Here is an 11,349-nt window from a genome sequence, read left to right on the forward strand (position 1 = left end):
TGGCGGTGTGTCCACTCACAGGATGAGTGGCGCTGCCCAATACTGTCACTATGGCGGTGTGTCCACTCACAGGATGAGTGGCGCTGCCCAATACTGTCACTATGGCGGTGTGTCCACTCACAGGATGAGTGGCGCTGCCCAATACTGTCACTATGGCGGTGAGTCCACTCACAGGATGAGTGACGCTGCCCAATACTGTCACTATGGCGGTGTGTCCACTCACAGGATGAGTGCCGCTGCCCAATACTGTCACTATGGCGGTGTGTCCACTCACAGGATGAATGGCGCTGCCCAATACTGTCACTATGGCGGTGTGTCCACTCACAAGATGAGTGGCGCTGCCCAATACTGTCACTATGGCGGTGTGTCCACTCACAGGATGAGTGGCGCTGCCCAATACTATCACAATGGAGGTGTGTCCACTCACAGGATGAGTGGCACTGCCCAATACTGTCACTATGGCGGTGTGTCCACTCACAAGGTGAGTGGCGCTGCCCAATACTGTCACTATGGCGGTGTGTCCACTCACAGGATGAGTGACGCTGCCCAATACTGTCACTATGGCGGTGTGTCCACTCACAAGGTGAGTGGCGCTGCCCAATACTGTCACTATGGCGGTGTGTCCACTCACAGGATGAGTGGCGCTGCCCAATACTGTCACTATGGCGGTGTGTCCACTCACAGGATGAGTGACGCTGCCCAATACTGTCACTATGGCGGTGTGTCCACTCACAGGATGAGTGCCGCTGCCCAATACTGTCACTATGGCGGTGTGTCCACTCACAGGATGAGTGGCGCTGCCCAATACTATCACAATGGAGGTGTGTCCACTCACAGGATGAGTGGCGCTGCCCAATACTGTCACTATGGCGGTGTGTCCACTCACAAGGTGAGTGGCGCTGCCCAATACTGTCACTATGGCGGTGTGTCCACTCACAGGATGAGTGGCGCTGCCCAATACTGTCACTATGGCGGTGTGTCCACTCACAAGGTGAGTGGCGCTGCCCAATACTGTCACTATGGCGGTGTGTCCACTCACAGGATGGGTGACGCTGCCCAATACTGTCACTATGGCGGTGTGTCCACTCACAGGATGAGTGGCGCTGCCCAATACTGTCACTATGGCGGTGTGTCCACTCACAGGATGAGTGACGCTGCCCAATACTGTCACTATGGCGGTGTGTCCACTCACAGGATGAGTGGCGCTGCCCAATACTGTCACTATGGCGGTGTGTCCACTCACAAGGTGAGTGGCGCTGCCCAATACTGTCACTATGGCGGTGTGTCCACTCACAGCATGAGTTACACTGTTCAATAAACTCGCTTTCGGGGCAAAATTTAAAATTTAAGCCCTGTATGCCACAAATGGCCTTAACGGCATATGCGTTCCTGAGGCAGCGCTGGCCCCACCAAGAGAGGCCCCTGCATCTCCAACCATGCAATTGGGACTCTGAGGCACAACAATGACCAGCTCGCCATCCACCATAACAACCATTCATAACCATCCACACAATCAGCCCCCACCAGAATCACTGCCGGCGCCATTGCTAGCTGGTTACACGTGGTTTGGTTCCCTGGAAAACTTAAGATTCTAAGCACCCATCAACTCAAATCATTACGGTTTTGTGAGGAAGAACACATCAGTACTTCAAGACCCGGAGAATATCTTATTTGGAAGGAAACAAGGCCGATTTCGTCTACAAATGATGGAAAAACAACGTTGTTGATTATCTGCTGCCCAGCTGACTTGTATTTTGCACAACCCAGTATGCAGGTGACCCAGATTGTCATATTATACTCGTCGCCCATGACCGAGTTTTTTCTTTTTTTTGTGAGGACCGTATCACTGACCAGATATCACTCAGTGACCAGATAGCAAGTCCTACCCTGAAGGGCGAGGCGATACCCTGCAGGCATCGCCACAAGGGGGCACCTTAGAAGGTGTATTTAGCCTAACAGGGAAAGATTGACCAAACAGCTCAATTAGGTGTTAGTTATCCCTGATTCCACCTGGAAGAATCATTTTACGACCTCCATTGGAGGGCAATGAATTTCTTCAGGCCTGGAAGTATCTCAGGCATTAGGTAGGGCAAAGAATCTCTCCTCACTTCATGGAGACGTCATGGGGAAGTCAAAGAGAAAGAGGCAATGGAGGCAGCTTTCAGACGAGGAGGGACAGTGGACCGAGATGCAGCAGGCACCGAAGAAAACTGCTATCGAGGCTCCACTACGTGCTTCTACCAGCAAGACAGCAGACATAATGGACTTAGAAAGGACAGCACCAGTCAGTGCTGTCACCAGTGCTACAGCAGTAAGCCAGTGTCAGACTTCTCTGTCCACCTCCCAACCACATGACGACAGTATGAGACAGGAGAGGACACCACCAGTCACACACCAGACATCGTCAGACTCTGCACATCTTCCAAAATTCAAAATAATGCACACAGACCACTTTCCTACAGCATATGGTGTCGGAAAATCCGACACCATTTAATATATCATACAGACAGATAATAGCTGTGTTGTATAAACAAGTTACCCATAGAAAATGTAACCTGTAGTGGAATTACCGTCTAAAGAAAACGGGATATCATCACCACATACTATTATATTCACCACCTATTATGGTGGGAATTATTCTTAAATACATTAGTCTTTGGACTTTACCATTATAAAAACATCTCATATAAATTAACTTAATTATCAATATTAAAGTAGAGTAAATGTGACCCTTCTATCACTTATTGACATCTGGACAATGTAGGCCAGGCGTCAGTGAGGAACGAGGGGCGGCCATTGTTGTTGTCACCTCCGCAACCCGTTCTCGCAAATTCGTAAAGTCAATATTGACTTATTAACTACGTGCTTAGGTGATATACTAAACATAATAGATACCAATAAAAAGATTCATAGAAAACACCGACCTTACCTAACCTTGTTAGTATCTTAAGATAAGCATCTTATTCCTTCGTAATTACAATTATTACTTAACCTATACCTCTTATAGGTTAGGTAATAATTGTAATTACGAAGCAATAAGATGCTTATTTTAAGATACTAACAAGGTTAGGTAAGGTCGGTGTTTTTCTATGAATCTTTTTAAGGGTATCTATTATGTTAAGTATGTCACCTATGCACATATTTAATAAGTCAATATTGACTTATTAAATTTGCGAGAACGGGTTGACCTCCGAGACGCGTGGAGCAAATTCGGCTCCTATTATATCTGGACAATGTCGGCCAGTAGCGTCAATAGTATGGAGTGTTAGACATTGCCATTGTTGATACTAGACCAGAGGCTCACGGGAGCAAATACGGCTCCTGTTAATTTTACTTGGACGTAGTGTTATGGAAACCAAAGGTGTACCATCTTCAACACGCTGTCAACAAATTCAAGTTAAGTGTTCTTTCCGAAACCCATGTATCTTTCATATGTGGCCATTAATGTCATTATATAGGGTGATCCGGTTAGAGCACGTGGTAGCCTCAAACTAAAGGTAATTAAGCCAGGTCTTTAAGGTTCCATGTACAGTGTTTTCTCTGATATAGCTTGTCATATATAGGTATCTGGCTTTACAGCTAGCGCCCTTTTGACAGGTCAAGACGAGGAAGCATGCTTTGTACATCAGTTACCAGGGTGATGAAGCTACCTCAAAGAGGGAAAATGTGGCGTCTACAACCTAGTTATACCTGGTGGACTTAAGCTTGCTGTACAAATAAGATACGGAACCTTTTCAATGTATGTAGTCTAATACTGTAGTTTGATTGGCTGCATATATATAAATTCATTTAATATAAACCCCTCCTAATGTGTAGAGGATCGATTTGTGAGATTATGAGATTATTGCAGAAATACAGTCCACTTATCATTATACAAATTGCTACCGAAGTATATAAATTAACGTAAATATAAATTCTATATATATTCATATAAATTAACTAAATATAAATCTCACAGGTCGGTTCCCACATATGGAGTAGTAACGGCAATGGAAAAGGACCAACCAGAGCTCAAACTTTCCATCACAGTCAACCTGAAAGGACTGTTTCTTTTCCACTACTCTCTCTCTGCTTTCGTTTACTATTTCCCCCTTTGTTCCAAAAGCCCCATTCCCTATTCCCCACGTTCCCACCCCTATTCCCAGCCCTCTTCCCCAGCTCACACTCCTGGCCCGGGGGGCCAGACAATGCTAGCGAAACCAATATATTGCAAAGCATATTATTTTTCACCTACAGGGACACTCTAGGTATTAACAACCCTTGAGAGAGTGAGGATCGTGCGTGTCTTGGGCGGACTTCCCTTTGTCTTGAGTGTCCCTCGAGTGCGTCAGCCCCTTTCCTTGAGTGCGACTGGCTGGTTCCCAGTGTATTTCAATGCCTTCTTTGAGTGTCTCAGGCGAGTTCCCAGGAGTTCCTCGAGTTAAAGTTCCCTACCCACCCACCCCTATTAGTGCTTACCTGTTAATGCTTGCCTATTTGTGACAATGGGAAAGTGAGGTGTAGCGCTTGGTCCCCTGCCTTCTAGCTAGCCGTGTGTATATATATATTCCGAAGTGTGTGAGTTGATAAACGTGACAAGAACCACTTTGGAACGGTTACACACCACAGCAACTTTGCAACATGTGCCCATTAGAAGAAATTCCGAAGAGACAATGCTAGTCTCGGTCAACTTTGCAAGATTAACCCAACAATCCCAATCATTATTACATTTAGAACACCTTTGGTACTGTTGCACACATTAAATTCTCGATCAGTCTGGGAACATGTGCAAACTAGAGCCACATTAGAACATAGGTAAATATGTGTGTGTATATCACGAAAATAAACACGTGATTAAAAATGTGACAGTGTCAGACCACGGAGGAAAATTAAAACAGGAATTTCCTTAAGTACTTTCGTATATTAATACATCTTCAGAAGGAGTCTAAAGGTAAATATATATATATATATATATATATATATATATATATATATATATATATATATATATATATATATATATATATATATATATATATATATATTACACCCTTCAGACTGCCATTGATCCAAAAACCACTAGTTTGAGAACCCCTGATTTAGAACCACCCAGAATAGTTGCACTATTCGGTGGTGACCAATATAAATTATCCAACCTATTGTCAAAACTAAATAGGCCACGGCATTTTTTTTTTTGTTTTGGTTATAGCAACCAACGTTGCAAGTGCAGTTTACTATTAAATAAAAAAGTGACATCTCACATATAAATACGTTTTCTATGCATCGGACTCGTTAGGTGGGGTTGCTTTTGTGGTTCGTATGTGTAACTAGTTACGTTATAAAGTTCGATTTTTGACGGAGTGGCCAATCAAGCAGACTGCCTAAATTAACGTATTTCTGTCATTTTCAGGTGCTAATAAAACAATTTAAATTGTTTAAATTACGAAAACGCAAGTCTGTTGACGTGATGTAATGAGGAGGCCTAATTAACAGGCATCATCATTACGAGTAATTAGGAGTAACGTAACTAATTAGGAGTGAGAGTAACTATGATAAGAGCATTAGGAGTAGTCAAGGTGTGGGAAAAACGGATCCGCGTAACACGGTTCAGGATTCATCAGGCATTTACGTCGGTTATCTTGAGATTATCTTGAGGTTATCTTGAGATTATCTTGAGGTTATCTAGATGATTTCGGGGCTTTGCGTTCCCGCGGCCCGGTCCTCCACCAGGCCTCCTCCTTCTTACACACCCCCTAGGAAGCAGCCTGTAGCAGCTGTCTAACTCCCAGGTACCTATTGACTGCTAGGTGAACAGGTGCATCAGGGTGAAAGAAACTCTACCCATTTGTTTCCGCCTCCACCGGGGATCGAACCCGGAACCTCAGGACTACGAATCACGACCGCTGTCCACTCACCTGTCAGGCCCTCATGCTAACGAAACCTGTACATCTTTCCCAAATTATCTCTGCTTTCGTTTATATTAAACGCATTTCGAGTTGCAAACTGCACAACCCAGGGTTGTTATCGTTATAAACAGCCTCGTAGTGCTTTGGAGTTCATGAGATATTTAATAACTGCATACAAAGCCTCCTTCATTGAGGAAAGATCTACAGGTTTCGCAAATTAGAGTAGTAACGTAAGTGGCAAACAAGGAGTTGTGGGAGGAGCTGTTCAGCTGTTAGTGGTGACAGAGTATGACGACACTGGGCGAAAATTTCCGGTAATAACAAGCCCGAGTTCATCCCTAACAGCTGACAAGAGACAAATGCCCATCGGGGGTGCTGCCATCTGTCGGTGCCCCGCACCCCAAGCACTGTATGGCGTTGTAAACAAATGAACCCCGGCTAGCCAACCACTCTTGGGGGCTGCCCCTGTTATAATGCGGCTATTGTGGTTGGCTTGGTGGCTTCTTACTGGCTCAGAGCATTCACAGTGGCTTATGTCTGCCTGTATTGTTTCTGAGAAATCGTCAGAGGAGGGAGAAAGGTTTTAAGAATGTTGTTGTCTGGAAGTGAATGCAGATTCATCTCGTCCTTTCGCGTGGGTGGTGGGGAGCTACGTGGATTGGTTGATGAACACAGTTAAGGTCGTTCGGGGGATTGAGTGAGTTAGTTAGTTTTGGCTCACGTCAAGGCAATGATATTGTTCATGAAAGGTGTTCATCCCGTGGGGGTGACTGTTCATTGTGTGTGTGTTCAATATGGGGGATGCTATTCTTCGTGTGTTCATCATTGTTACGAACCCGGATCCAGCGTCCGAGCAGGGAGCAGTAACGACCACGCCATCTGTGGGTCGGCTCCCGAAACCCCCCGCCAAACGCCGACGACACCTGGTGAGGATGCCGTGTATCAGCTACGAGGGCCAGTTTCCAGTCCCGTGCAGCTCACAACACCGCCGCCACTGACCTCTGGTGAGGTGGTGCTCAGACGACAGCGCCATCTATGGACTGGATACTTCAGGTGTTTGTGCCCGAGCCCGTAAGTGAGGTGTTTTAGTGTCCCAGTTATTGATGACGTGTCTGCTTACAGAGCCGACCTGGGACTGCTGTGATGGAAGTGGAGTCAGTCTACCCGAGGCAGCCAGTCTCCATACCTTGAACTTTGCTGCAGCTGTAGTGACGTCGTCCCCCCGGAAGAACACTGTGGTGTGTTAGCCTGCCAGTGGAGTGGCAGTAAAAGGATTTACCCGGGACCGACTGTTGGAGACGATCATCCACTGGGGTACTGAAGACAGGAGAGTGATTTGTGGTGTCACACGAGGCTCCTGTCTAGGGCGTTTCCCTTTTATCGTTCGTGGAGTGGCCGTACCAGCCTTGTTGGCTCAGAACCTGCCAGCAGACCAGCTGGACGTGTGGTTGACGGCCTCCACGGCGGTGCCCCCAGTGGACCTGTGTTTTGGCTGACCTGTGGCCAGGGTAGGCTCAACTTCTTTGGAGAATTCGTTGTGAGGCCACGAAGAAAGCACCAAGGACTCGGCACCGAGAGTTATGGCACCAGCGTCTTCAGCAGAAGACATCAATTGTGGATTAATCCCCTTGTAAAGTGTTAATACCCCTCCCCCTTGTGCACTCTTTTATTCTATATATTTAATCGGTGATGGTGTTAATTATAATATTAAGTTCTTAGCTTTCTTTCCCTACTCCCTTTAAGTTACTTGCGTCACGGATCTCATCCCTTGATAGCCACTACTGGCTTGGGAACGGATACATATATCTTCCTCTAACAACATCAGAGTAAGAACCCCGTTGCGTTCCGAGAGGGCCGTAACATAATTGGCATCCCCAGCGGGATCCGTCCCCTTGTTAAGTATGTTTGACAGGGGTGGTGAAGTGGCGTAATCCCTGTATATAATTCCCCCTGAGTGACGATTGTGACATTATACGTCCTGTGCGGTGCTCAAGAGTGACTAAGTACAATATTGTGCAGTGCGGTGCTCGCTGTGACTAAGCGATTAAGTGCAATATTGACTAGTGCGGTGCTCAGTGATTCAGTGCAATATTGAAGAGCGAAGGGTTCGCTGTGATTAAGTGCGATATTGCGTAGTGCGGTGCCTGAAGTGATTACGTGCAATATTGGCAAGTGCAGTGTTTGGTGCGATAAAGTGCAATATTGACGTAGAACAGTGCTCGGTGCGTTAAGTGCTAACGTGTAAGCGGTGTGTTAAGTGCTAGTTGAGTGTTCCATCTGTGACAATGGCAGAAAAAGCTACCATTGATGATCTGGACGATGTTCAGGCTTTTCTGAACAGAGTGGACTGTCTTGCCAGATTAAAGTATCTGAGCAAACCGGAACTTGTACTAGTGAGCGCCTACCTGGAGATCAAGATCCGTGCCAGTGATTCCCGTGTGGAAATATTGTCCAAGGTTCACCGGCACCTGAAGGCAGAAGAGAAACTGGAAGGCGAGACTCCTAGTACAAGGGAAGGTGAGGAGATAGCTTCCACGGAAAAGGAAGATAAGGGCAGCGACGTTGACAGTGATGCAGGTGAGCTGAATATAAGCTTGCTAACTGTCAAAATGCGTGCCTTGGAAATTAATCGAGAAATAGAATGGAAGAAATTAGAAATGGAAAGAGAAAGACAAGATAAAGAATTGGCGATGAGGCGTTTAGAATTAGAACGAGAAAGAGAGAGAGAAGAACGAGAAAGAGAAGAAAAAGAAAGACAGAGACAACATGAACTAGAAGTATTACGATCAGGCGCTGGACAGAGACAAACTGGAGCTACCGGTTTCGATCAAAATGGTCCCCAAATTCAACGAGAGAGAAGTTTCGAAGTTCTTCGCAGCCTTCGAGAAAGTCGCTGCCTCTTTGGAGTGGCCAAGGGAGAATTGGGCCATCATGATACAGTCAGTCTTGACTGGGAAGGCCCAAATCGCCTACTCTACGTTATCCCTTGACGACTCCGGCGATTACGACAAGGTGAAGAAGGTTGTGCTCATGGCGTACCAATTGGTACCTGAGGCGTACAGGCAGAAGTTTAGAAACCTGAAGAAGACCTCAGAGCACACTTTCACCGAGTTCGCCACGATCAAGGAGCGACTTTTTCAAGAATGGTGTGCCTCTCGGAAGGTGGAGACCAAGGAACACCTCGAGCAGCTGATTCTGCTCGAGGACTTCAAGGATTGTTTGTCTGGAGATCTGAAGACGTACCTAGAGGAACAGCAGGTAGAGACCTTGAGTGCGGCAGCCACCATGGCTGAAGAGTATATCCTGACTCATAGGCCATCTGCTAGGAACGTCCCGAAGACCTATTCAAGATATCCAACCAAACATAGACCGGAAGATAGAACTGCCCCTCGAAGTGTCGTCAAGCCAACCTCAGATAGTCCTCGGACGATTAGTCCTAAAAGGGATGTATTGTGTTGGACCTGCGGCAAGAGAGGACATATTGCTGCAAGGTGTCGTGGCAGTACAGGTAATAATCCCCGTAGGGAAGTCATGCTGATGAACAGTATAGTACCACCGACATCCACCCTGGAGATGAGGAAGGGATTGTTCGCCCCGTATATCTCCCAAGGGTATGTAACCAGCGGCCTTTCAGGTACGCCTGTGGTAATACTTAGAGACAGTGGAGTGGCCCAGTCTCTAATTCTGGAAACATCATTACCCGAAGGTATATCGGCGAATGAGATGCAGAAGGTAATCCTGGGTGGATTCCCTTCCACCTTGTACGTTGCCCCATTGGTACAAGTACATCTAGACTCTCAGCACTTCAAAGGTGAGTGTCGGTTGGCTGTGGTGGATAGTCTTCCCATAGAGGGAATTGACGTAATATTAGCCAATGACTTAGCCCTAGGATTGTTACCCAACTGTCCCCTGGTAGTGGAGAATCCAGGACGTGAAGAGACCAGTCCCATCGCAGCAGTGCAAACCAGGTCTCAGGCGCACCTCCATGCACCACTAGATCTAAACACTTTGTTTGACTCTCCTCCTATCCCACAGGTTACGAGTAGCCATACACCAGTCCCGCCCGTCCAGATGCCGGTTCCTGAACACTGGACTCGAGCCCATCTGATAGAGGAACAGAAGAAGGACCCTCAGGTACGGAAGTTGGCCGACACCGTAGACACTCCTGCGAAAGGAGGGGATCTGTATGTGTGGTCAAATGATGTACTGTGTCGCCGGCATCCTCCGAAATATCCCCAGTCAAGTGCGGTAGGTGATCAGATAGTCGTCCCAGCCGTGTTCAGATCTAAGCTGTTAGAAACAGCCCATGCTAATAGATTTGCTGGACATGGTGGGATCTCTAAGACTTTCCAACGCCTAGCCAAGGGCTTCTACTGGCCGCATATGAAGGAGGACGTACGTCGTTTCTGCAAGACCTGCCACGCCTGCCAGGTGGCCGGGAAAGCAAACCAGCCTGTCCCCAAAGCCCCTTTATACCCCATTCCATCAATAGGTGAGCCCTTCGAACACCTTATCTTGGATATAGTAGGCCCTCTTCCACCTGCTACTTCAGGGGTACAGTATTTGCTAACAATACTAGATCGGGTTAGTAGGTACCCAGAAGCGATCCCCCTTAAGACCATCACAGCTAGGGTTTTGGTGAAACAACTGCTCTGGTTCATCTCACGATACGGTCTTCCCAAGACTATTCAGACGGACCAGGGATCTAACTTCATGTCCCATTTGTTTCGCCAACAGATCGCCGACCTGGGAATCCAGCAGATAACCTCTAGTGCCTACCATCCCGAGTCTCAAGGAGCTTTGGAACGTTTTCACCAGACGTTGAAGGGCATGCTTCGGAAGTTTTGCTACGACAGGCAGAATAAGTGGGTTGAAGAACTGCCCTACCTTCCTATTTGCGGTAAGATCAGTGCCCAATGAATCCCTAGGAATCTCCCCATTCGAGATGATCTTTGGTCACTCAGTAAGAGGTCCCTTAGAAGTGGCACGAGAACATTGGCTGGACGCGGAAACCAACGAGGATATGGTGGACTGGTTGTCTACAAATAAAGGACGGCTGTTCTCAGACTGGGAGATGGCTACAAGGAACTTGGACAATACACAGAGAACTATCAAGAGCAGGTACGATAGGAGGACCAAGCAAAGGGAGTTTCAAGTAGGAGATCTGGTTTTGGTATGTACTCCTACAATAACTGGAAGTTTGAGCGCCAGATTCGTAGGTCCCTACCCGGTTGTAAAGAAGGTTACTAACCTCAATTACCTTCTGAGTACTCCAGACCGTCGTAAGAAAGAAACTCTGGTTCATGTTAATATGATCAAGAGATACGAGGGGCAGAATACACTCCCCGTAACCTTAGTGACCACTAATGACGACATTGAGGAGGAAGAGGTGTTGAATAACTCAGACATTCTGTTAAACTTGCAGGCAAAGTTGACACACGTGGCCGAAGGACATCAATCATCA

This window comes from Procambarus clarkii, unplaced genomic scaffold (genome assembly GCF_040958095.1).
Source record: "Procambarus clarkii isolate CNS0578487 unplaced genomic scaffold, FALCON_Pclarkii_2.0 HiC_scaffold_102, whole genome shotgun sequence".
NCBI lineage: Eukaryota > Metazoa > Arthropoda > Malacostraca > Decapoda > Cambaridae > Procambarus > Procambarus clarkii.